Raw genomic sequence first — 9,829 nt, 5'->3', positions numbered from 1 at the left:
GAGTTTTCCAAATTTGCTGGCATATTGAGTGCAGCACTTTCACAGCATCCTCTTTCAGGATTTGAATTAGCTCAACTGGAATTCCATAACCTCCACTAGCTTTGCTCATAGTGATGCTTTCTAAGGCTCACTTGACTTCACATTCCAGGATGTCTGGCTCTAGGTGAGTGATCACACCATCGTAATTATCTGGGTTGTGAAGATCTTTTTTTGTACAGTTCTTCTGTGTATTCTTGCCACCTCCTCTTAATATCTTCTGCTTCTGTTAGGTCCATACTATTTCTGTCTTTTATTGATCCTATCTTTGCATGAAATGTTCCCCTGGTATCTTTAATTTTCTTGAAAAGATCTCTAGTCTTTCCCATTCTATTGTTTTCCTCTATTTCTTTGCATTGATCTCAGGAAGGCTTTCTTATCTCTTCTTGCTATTCTTTGGAACTATGCATTCAAATGGGAATATCTTTCCTTTTCTCCTTTTCTTTTCACTTCTCTTCTTTTCACAGCTATTTGTAAGGCCTCCTCAGACAGTCATTTTACTTTTTTGCATTTCTTTTCCATGGGGATGGTCTTGATCCCTGTCTCCTGTATAATGTCAGGAACCTCAGTCCATAGTACATCAGGCACTCTGTCTATCAGATCTAGTCCCTTAAATCTATTTCTCACTTCCACTGTATAATCACAAGGGATTTGATATAGTTCATACCTGAATGGTCTAGTGGTTTTCCCTAGTTTCTTCAATTTAAGTTGGAATTTGGCAATAAGGAGTTCTTGATTTTAGCCATAGTCAGTTCCCGGTCTTGTTTTGCTGACTGTATAGAGCTTCTCCATCTTTGGCTGCAAAGAATATAATCACTCTGATTTTCGTGTTGACCATCTGGTGATATCCATGTGTAGAGTCTTCTCTTATGTTGTTGGAAGAGGGTGTTTGCTATGACCAGTGCATTTTCTTGGCAGAACTCTATGAGCCTTTGACCTGCTTCCTTCTGTACTCCAAGGCCAAATTTGCCTGTTACTCCAGGTGTTTCTTGACTTCCTACTTTTGCATTCCAGTCCCCTATGATGAAAAGGACATCTTTTTTGGGTGTTAGTTCTGGAAGGTCTTGTAGGTCTTCATAGAAGCATTCAACTTAGGTTTCTTCAGTGTTACTGGTTGGGGCACAGACTTGGATCCCTGTGATATTGAGTGTTTTGCCTTGGAAATGAACAGAGATCATTCTGTCGTTTTTGAAATTGCATCCAAGTGTTGCTTTTTGGACTCTTTTGTTGACCATGATGGCTACTCCATTTCTTCTAAGGGATTCCTGCCCACAATAGTAGATATAATAGGCATCTGAGTAATTCACCCATTTCAGTCCATTTTAGTTCACTGATTCCTAGAATGTCGATGTTCACTCTTTCCATCTCCTGTTTGACCACTTCCAATTTGCCTTGATTCATGGACCTAACATTCCAGGTTCGTATGCAATATTGCTCTTCACAGAGTCGGACCTTGCTTTTATCACCAGTCACATCTACAACTGGGTATTGTTTTTGCTTTAGTGCATCCCTTCATTCTTTCTGGAGTTATTTCTCCACTGATCTCCTGTAGCACATTGGGCATCTACTGACCTGAGGAGTTCCTCTTTCAGTATCCTATCATTTTGGCTTTTCATACTGTTAATGGGGTTCTCAAGGCAAGAATACTGAAGTGGTTTGTCATTCCCTTCTCCAGTGGACCACATTCTGTCAGACCTCTCCAACATGACCCGTCCTTCTTGGGTGTCCCCACATGGCATGGCTTAGTTTCATTGAGTTAGACCAGGCTGTGGTCCAGTGTGATCAGATTGGCTAGTTTTCTGTGATTATGGTTTCTGTGTGTTTGCCCTCTGATGCCCTCTTGCAATACCTACTGTCTTACTTGGGTTTCTCTTACCTTGGACTCTGAGTATCTCTTCACGCCTGCTCCAGCAAAGCGCAGATGCTGCTCCTTACCTTGGAAGAGGTCCCCCTCCTGACCTTGAATGTGGAGTAGCTCCTCTCGGCCCTTCATCCTAGGCACCCATGTGCCCCAGTGTCTCCCAGACTTGCGCGCACTGGCCCCTCGGCACCAGGAAATGTGCTTTGCTTAATCTGTCCAACTTCTGGTACTCCAGCTGCCCCCCTAGGGTCTGCCCCCTGCCCCCCTGCCCCAGCCAAGGCTTGCTTCCCCGGGGTTCTGGAAGGGAAGGAGTAGTGTCAGATCAGATCAGATCAGTCGCTCAGTCATGTCTGACTCTGCGACCCCATGAATCACAGCATGCCAGGCCTCCCTGTCCATCACCAACTCCTGGAGTTCACTGAGACTCATGTCCGTCGAGTCAGTGATGCCATCCAGCCATCTCATCCTCTGTCGTCCCCTTCTCCTCTTGCCCCCAATCCCGCCCAGCATCAGAGTCTTTTCCAATGAGTCAACTCTTTGCATCAGGTGGCCAAAGTACTGGAGTTTCAGCTTTAGCATCATTCCTTCCAAAGAAATCCCAGGGCTGATCTCCTTCAGAATGGACTGGTTGGATCTCCTTGCAGTCCAAGGGACTCTCAAGAGTCTTCTCCAACACCACAGTTCAAAAGCATCAATTCTTCGGCGCTCAGCCTTCTTCACAGTCCAACTCTCACATCCATACATGACTACAGGAAAAACCATAGCCTTGACTAGACGAACCTTTGTTGGCAAAGGAATGTCTCTGCTTTTGAATTTGCTATCTAGGTTGGTCATAACTTTCCTTCCAAGGAGTAAGTGTCTTTTGATTTCATGGCTGCAGTCACCATCTGTACTGATTTTGGAGCCTAGAAAAATAAAGTCTGACACTGTTTCCACTGTTTCCCCATCTATTTCCCATGAAGTGATGGGACCAGATGTCATGATCTTCGTTTTCTGAATGTTGAGCTTTAAGCCAACTTTTTCACTCTCCACTTTCACTTTCATCAAGAGGCTTTTGAGTTCCTCTTCACTTTCTGCCATAAGGGTGGTGTCATCTGCATATCTGAGGTTATTGATATTTTTCCCGGAAATCTTAAAAAAAAAAAGTGATTCACATCTTTGCACATGATTGAATCTCAGAGGACCAAGAATATTAAAAATAGACTTTAAATATTTCTAAATAAAAATAAGAATGAGAATCGAATTCATTTCTTTCAATTGAAAATAATCTTAGAATTCTGAGAAAAAAAAAAAAAATTCCAGAGTTTAACATTTGGTCAGACTGTCATTTAGATTTGTAGCTATCATGAACAGATGCTAAAACCATTTGTTACATAATAGGGTAATGAAGCTGATAACATTACTCCTACAAATTGATCTTGGTTTCAGTAAATGCAAGTCACCAAACATGTTTTTTTGTGATGTGATACAATAGAAAGTATATAAATCGGGTTATAGGAAATAAAAGAGACAGAGCAACATGTTAAATTATGCCTCAAAGAATGTAAAACTTCCCAAGGACAAGCCATGTAGTTCCTTTAGCAAATAAATAGAACAAAATGGAAGAAAGGAGGATTATTGGATAATAGAAAGACTTAAGAAACAGAACCCCAATGGCAATGGGTTGGATCATGTTTGTTTTTTAATTCTAAAAATCACATGTCAAAGGGCACTTTTAAGCAATTTAGAACATTTTAACACAAACTGCATAAAATATGATATTAAATACTTATTAATTTTATTAGGTGTGATAATGTTCAGGTGACTGTATTTATGTAAAAAAAAAAATCTTATTAGAGTGGCACAATAACTGAAATGACATGATCTCCAGGAATTACATTAAAATACTCCAGAAATTTGTGTGGAGGATATGTATGGTCAATGAGAGATTAATAAATGAAAAAAGATTACTAAAATATTGATAAGTATGAAAGTTGGGCATTTAGCATATAGTCTTTTCATGTGTATATTGTTTTAAAATTTCATAATATAACTTTCATATATCTTTTATATGTCATATATATGATACATATACATAGATATTTTCAAATAAAAGAGCAAAAATCCTTAGCAACTACAATATTTTTCAGACATTCAATGAATTGTTGAAATTTTACCACTCATGGAACTTTGAAATAATATTTAAACAAAATCAGACTTTGTAGTTAAAAAAGTGGAAAAAGTAAGGTAGATAAAATAAAGAAAAAAATGTAATCTATGATTTTTTTAAAATTTTTTGAGGGATGACAATTAGGGTTAGAGAACTGAATTAAAATGTGAATATAATGATCAAAAATAAAGTGTAATGCGCTAGTTTCAAATGAATTGAAGTGTTCTTAAAATTGACTATAAAATAGCAATAAATGGAATAACAGAGAAAAAATAGCTGAATTGATCCTGATGCAAGCAGGGGAGAAGATGTAAAACTTTAAATAATGGTATGGAAAAGCAAAAATGAGAAATCAGAAATGAATATACATATTCCACAATTGCAATAAAGATAAATAGGATGAATTCATCAAAAATACTTAGAGTGTTCAACTGAAAAAAGAAAAAAAAATAATTTCACAATGTACAGACCAAAAAAGGAACAACACGGATAATTTGCAAATAATAATAGAAAAAAACACACCAAAACAACTCCTAGTCCCTGTCAATTTTGGATAAGGGACACAAAATTTGGAGGCATTCTTAAAAACAAAACAAAACAAAATTGAACCAAGTTTGTATTGTTATTATGTATTGTGCTTTGAGAGAGAAGAGCATTGTACAGTCAGAACATCTGCATTTTTTTGTCTTTGGTTCACTAAAAATTTGGTTCTATGTATTTTGCTTAGGTGGGAGAAGCCACCAGGTGTGTTTAATATGCCATTTTGGAGAAGTTCTTGAGATGTTTGTGAAGGTCATCTTATTTAAACTAAATAGCCTTTTGATGTATGTGTTATTGTCCAAATTTCCATCACCTGTATTCTTTTCCTCTTCCATGCCCTCCCTTGCCCTCTGAGTTTCTCCTCTTCCTCCTCCTATCCCCTCTTTCCTCACTTTCCTCTCCTCTCTTTCTTCATATATATCTTAAAGTGAAAGTGAAATCGCTAGTTGTGTCCGACTCTTTGCGACCCCATGGACTGTAGCCTACCAGGCGCCTCCATTCATGGGATTTTCCAGGCAAGAATACTGGAGTGGGTTACCATTTCCTTCTCTAGGAGATCTTCCCGACCCAGGGTTTGAACCCAGGTCTCCTGCATTGTACACAGATGCTTTACCGTCTGAGCCACCAGGGAAGTCTCACTTTAAACTTTAAATATTTCTCTCATTTTATTTTAAAAAATTATTCAAAATCTTCTCTTTTTACCCTTCTCCCTCTAATTTCTTATCATTACCAGGTATCTACAAAATAGGTATCATTACCCCAGTCTATATAGAAAGAAACCAATGAACACAGAGGTCCAATAATTTGACCAAAATCACTTGGCATCATTTATTTTACATTACAATTTCCCTCAGAGGCTTCCTCTCCTTCCTCTTAAAATATTCTTTTAGGAAGAGGTTCTGCAATGACACTATAAGGCAATCATTTCTCAAGTGAACAAATCTTTGATTTTCATTTGACATGTAAATCCAAGCTGGTGAACATCGGGGCCCATAAAGAATGCTGTCCAAGTTCTTTGAAATTGTAGGAAAGTTTTCCATACACAAGGTATAATCCAACAGCTTCCTCCTTGTGACTACTACTATTTTCTGTAAAAGTATTTCTTGAAAAGTAACAGTCAATGCATCCTAGAGTACAAAATTCCATGCTACCTTTCTTTCATATCTGTTCCTTTGTCACTGTGTTTTAGGAAATCATGAGACTGAGTATGAGTCTGAAGCATATTTTGATGCAAGCTCAGTATCTTCTTAAAACATTATTTAAATGATCTTTCCCTTTTCACTCTGATTTATCCTTGAATATTTTAATTAGTTTAAATGTCAGTTGACCATTACATAGTTTTAATATACATAAAACTGCTTCTTTCTCTTTAACCTAGAACAAATTAAAAGTGTGTTAAGTCATCCCCTAAGAATAAGGCCTTCAGTTTTTCAAATTCTTCTATAACTAACAGTAACCAATGTTTAAAACTTAATATGCATAAATAGTCTTATTGTTTTAATAATGATAGCTAATATTTTTGGAACTTATTTTGTGTAACACCTTTTGATAATCACTTTACAAGGAGATCAGCCCTGGGTGTTCTTTGGAAGGACTGATGCTAACGCTGAAACTCCGGTACTTTGGCCACCTCATGCGAAGAGTTGACTCATTGGAAAAGACTCTGATGCTGGGAGGGATTGGGGGTAGGAGGAAAAGGGGTCAACAGAGGATGAGATGGCTGGATGGCATCACTGACTCGATGGACGTGAGTCTGAGTGAACTCCGGGAGTTGGTGATGGACAGGGAGGCCTGGCGTGCTGCAATTCATTGGGTCACAGAGAGTTGGACACGACTGAGTGACTGAACTGAACTGAACATATTTTAATATAATTTAATCTTTATGCTAATCCTGATTACTATTATCCTCCTTTTAAACACGAGGAAATTGAACAGACAGGTTAACTAACTTGCCTGAGGTTACCAAGTTATAAGGTAAAAGAAGCACGCTTTGATTCTAGGCAGTCAGAATCAGATTATACTAAAGCTCAAGAAGATTTATATTATTTTATTAATATAAATCAGACCACTTAGAGTATATCATCATCTTCTGATGCTATGATAAATACTCTAACAGTTAATTTATATATGATTTTTGAGCTATTTTGCATATAAAGAAAAAGAATCATGCACATGTATTTAAATTTTTGAATTAAAAGATATTCCTCTGATTAGTGCTCTTTGGAATAATTTTATTATGCTCTAGTTAAAAATTCTAATTGTAAAACAGAAGCATCTAAAATTAAATGAACAAACTAGAAAATAAAGCAATTACTTTGAAAAACTAAATACACAGAATGAGCAGCATAGAAATGCTTTTTGCATCAAGACAAGAAGAAAATGGATTCTTATAATGTGCCACAGAATCAAAACACACAGTTTCAATTTATTTCAGTTTGCATTGCTTAAAGTGAAAAAACTTTTTTTTTGAGAATTGAAATTAGGATTTACTCATAAAGCATAAGAAAATAGGATTCAGTTGCAGTATAATTTACTGTGTCTGTTTTCCTGAAGATGATTTTTTAATGTCAAGCATCCAAGAAACTAGCAGAGCTGAGTATTTTATAATGTGAAGTCAAGGCCAGTAATATTCTTGGTTAACATGGAAATAAATTCTTAACTTAGAAATACATATCTCAAACTATTAATTCAGTAATTGAAAGAATGTTCAATAAAAGAAGTAATAAAAATTATGAAATCAGAATCTCCATTTAATAAATGGAATTTAAACATGAATTAGACATTTTCGAAATGAGCCAAAATAAATGAGCCATTTTAATTCCACAATTAAAAGATATAACATAAAACTTTTGACAGGTCAAAGACTATACTTGCCATTTGTACCAAATAGAAAAACTAATATTGATCATTTTCTAGGAAGACAATGGAAGTATAATATAATTTTAGTGTTCTCCTTGCTTTTATGAATAATCAATGGATGATTAAGTTCACACAGCTTCACAATTTAGGAGGGATATTAAGTTTCATAACACTTAAAATTAGAAAATTATTCAGCTATATTTTTATCATTTCAGAGTCATTTTTAATATTGGAGGTTAATTAAATTTACTGTTCCAAATCATTAAGTATTATTTCAATAATATTTTTGGACGTCAATCTTTTTGTTTCCTGAGATGTATAATTTTGAAGGCTTAAAGCTGGAAAAAAGACAATAATCTTTGTCAAAAGCAGAGAGCATATGTGTTACTGGCATCTATATATTTGTATTTCAAAACTTTACCAAAAGAGGGCAACAAGTCTATAGACCATAGAAATTAACTTCCAAAGAATTATTGTCACCTCACCAAGGAAACAACTCTTCATTCAGCAGTAGTGCTTGATACTCCAGGTTGCTAAAATTACCAAAGTGAGGAATAAAAGAGATAATGAATCTTCTCTGGCTTTTTATGGTAAATCTATATGAAATATCTGCATAACTATGCAGTATGTAGTTAATCACCTAAATTATTTGGCTTCATAATACCAAATATATTGGTGTTCATTATGTTAGAAGAATTGAGTGTAAAATGTTACTAATTAAAATGAGATTGAGTCAGTGTGAGAACTAAATTGGGAAAGGACTAGTTTTGTTCTTTCTAAATGAATGATAATATGGCTTGCTTGCTCCATTTTTTTGTTTATTGTTCCTTTAATATATTAGAATATTTTAAGACATATTTTTGCAGTTTTATTTTATAGTTCCTACAAAATGAGATAAATGCATACACATAATTTAATTTAGTATTTAGTGTTACAGTATAGCTTTATGTGACCATGATACACGAACCATAAAATTTTATAAATAAGTGTTTTTATCCAAGTACATAAATAAAGTCCAAGTACTTTGATAAATAGAGATTTTAGAAATGTGGAACAAGGTAATAACTTCTAAATAGAATAGCAATCAGGGACCTAAGGTCAGGGATGGCATCTTTGGAAACAACATTTTCTTTGCCAAAAGATGAGAATTCCTATAACTTAGCCTTACCCATTCATTAGGAACATATTCTGATTTCAAAGGAAAATACTTTTTAACTAGTTTTATTGAGATAGAATTCATATACTATGGATTGTCACTGTTCAGTTTCTCAGTCATGTCTGACTCTTTACAACCCCATAGATTGCAGCACACCAGGCCTCCCTGTTCTTCACCATGTCCCGGAGCTGCTCAAATTCATGTTCATTGAGTCAGTGATGCCATCCAACCATCTCATCCTCTGATGTCCCCTGCTCCTCCTGCCCTCTATCTTTCCCAGCATCAGGGTCTTTACTAATGAGTCATCTCTTCACATCAGGTGGCCAAAGTCCTGGAGCTTCAGCTTCAGCATCAGTTCTTCCAATCAATATTTAGGACTGATTTCCTTTAGGAATGACTGGTTTGATCTCCTTGCAGTCCAAGGGATTCACAAGAATTTTCACCAACACCACAGTTTGAAAGCATCAATTCTTCAGGACTCAGCCTTCTTTATAATCCAACTCTCACATCCATACATGACTATTGGAAAATGCATAGCTTTGACTATAAGGACCTTTGTCGGCAAAGTAGTGTCTCTGCTTTTTAATACACCGTCTAGGTTTGTCATAGTTTTTCTTCCAAGGAGCAAGCATCTTTTAATTTCATGGCTGCAGTCACCATTCACAGTGATTTTGGAGCCCAAGAAAATAAAATCTGTCACTGTTTTCATTGTTTCACCATCTATTTGCCATGAAGTGATAGGACTGGACGCCATGATGTTAGTTTTTTGAATGTTGAAAGCCAGCAGTTTTTTCACTTTCCTTTTTCACCCTCATGAAGAGGCTCTTTGGTTCTGGTTCACTTTCTGCCATAAGGGTGATGTCATCTGTATATTTGAGATTATTGATAGTTCTCTTGGCAATCTTGATTCCAGCTTGTGATTCATCCAGAATGACACTTTGCATGATGTACAAGAATTGATGCTTTTGAACTGTGGTGTTGGAGAAGACTCTTGAGAGTCCCTTGGACTGCAAGGAGATCCAAACAGTCCATTCTGAAGGAGATCAGCCCTGGGATTTCTTTGGAAGGAATGATGCTAAAGATGAAACTCCAGTACTTTGGCCACCTCATGCGAAGAGTTGACTCATTGGAAAAGACTTTGATGCTGGGAGGGATTGGGGACAGGAGGAGAAGGGGACAGCAGAGGATGAGATGGCTGGATGGCATCACTGACTCGATGGATGTGAGT

The sequence above is a fragment of the Bubalus bubalis genome, chromosome 6 (assembly GCF_019923935.1).
Source record: "Bubalus bubalis isolate 160015118507 breed Murrah chromosome 6, NDDB_SH_1, whole genome shotgun sequence".
In the NCBI taxonomy this organism is placed as follows: Eukaryota; Metazoa; Chordata; class Mammalia; order Artiodactyla; family Bovidae; genus Bubalus; species Bubalus bubalis.
This window is presented reverse-complemented; position numbering follows the sequence as displayed.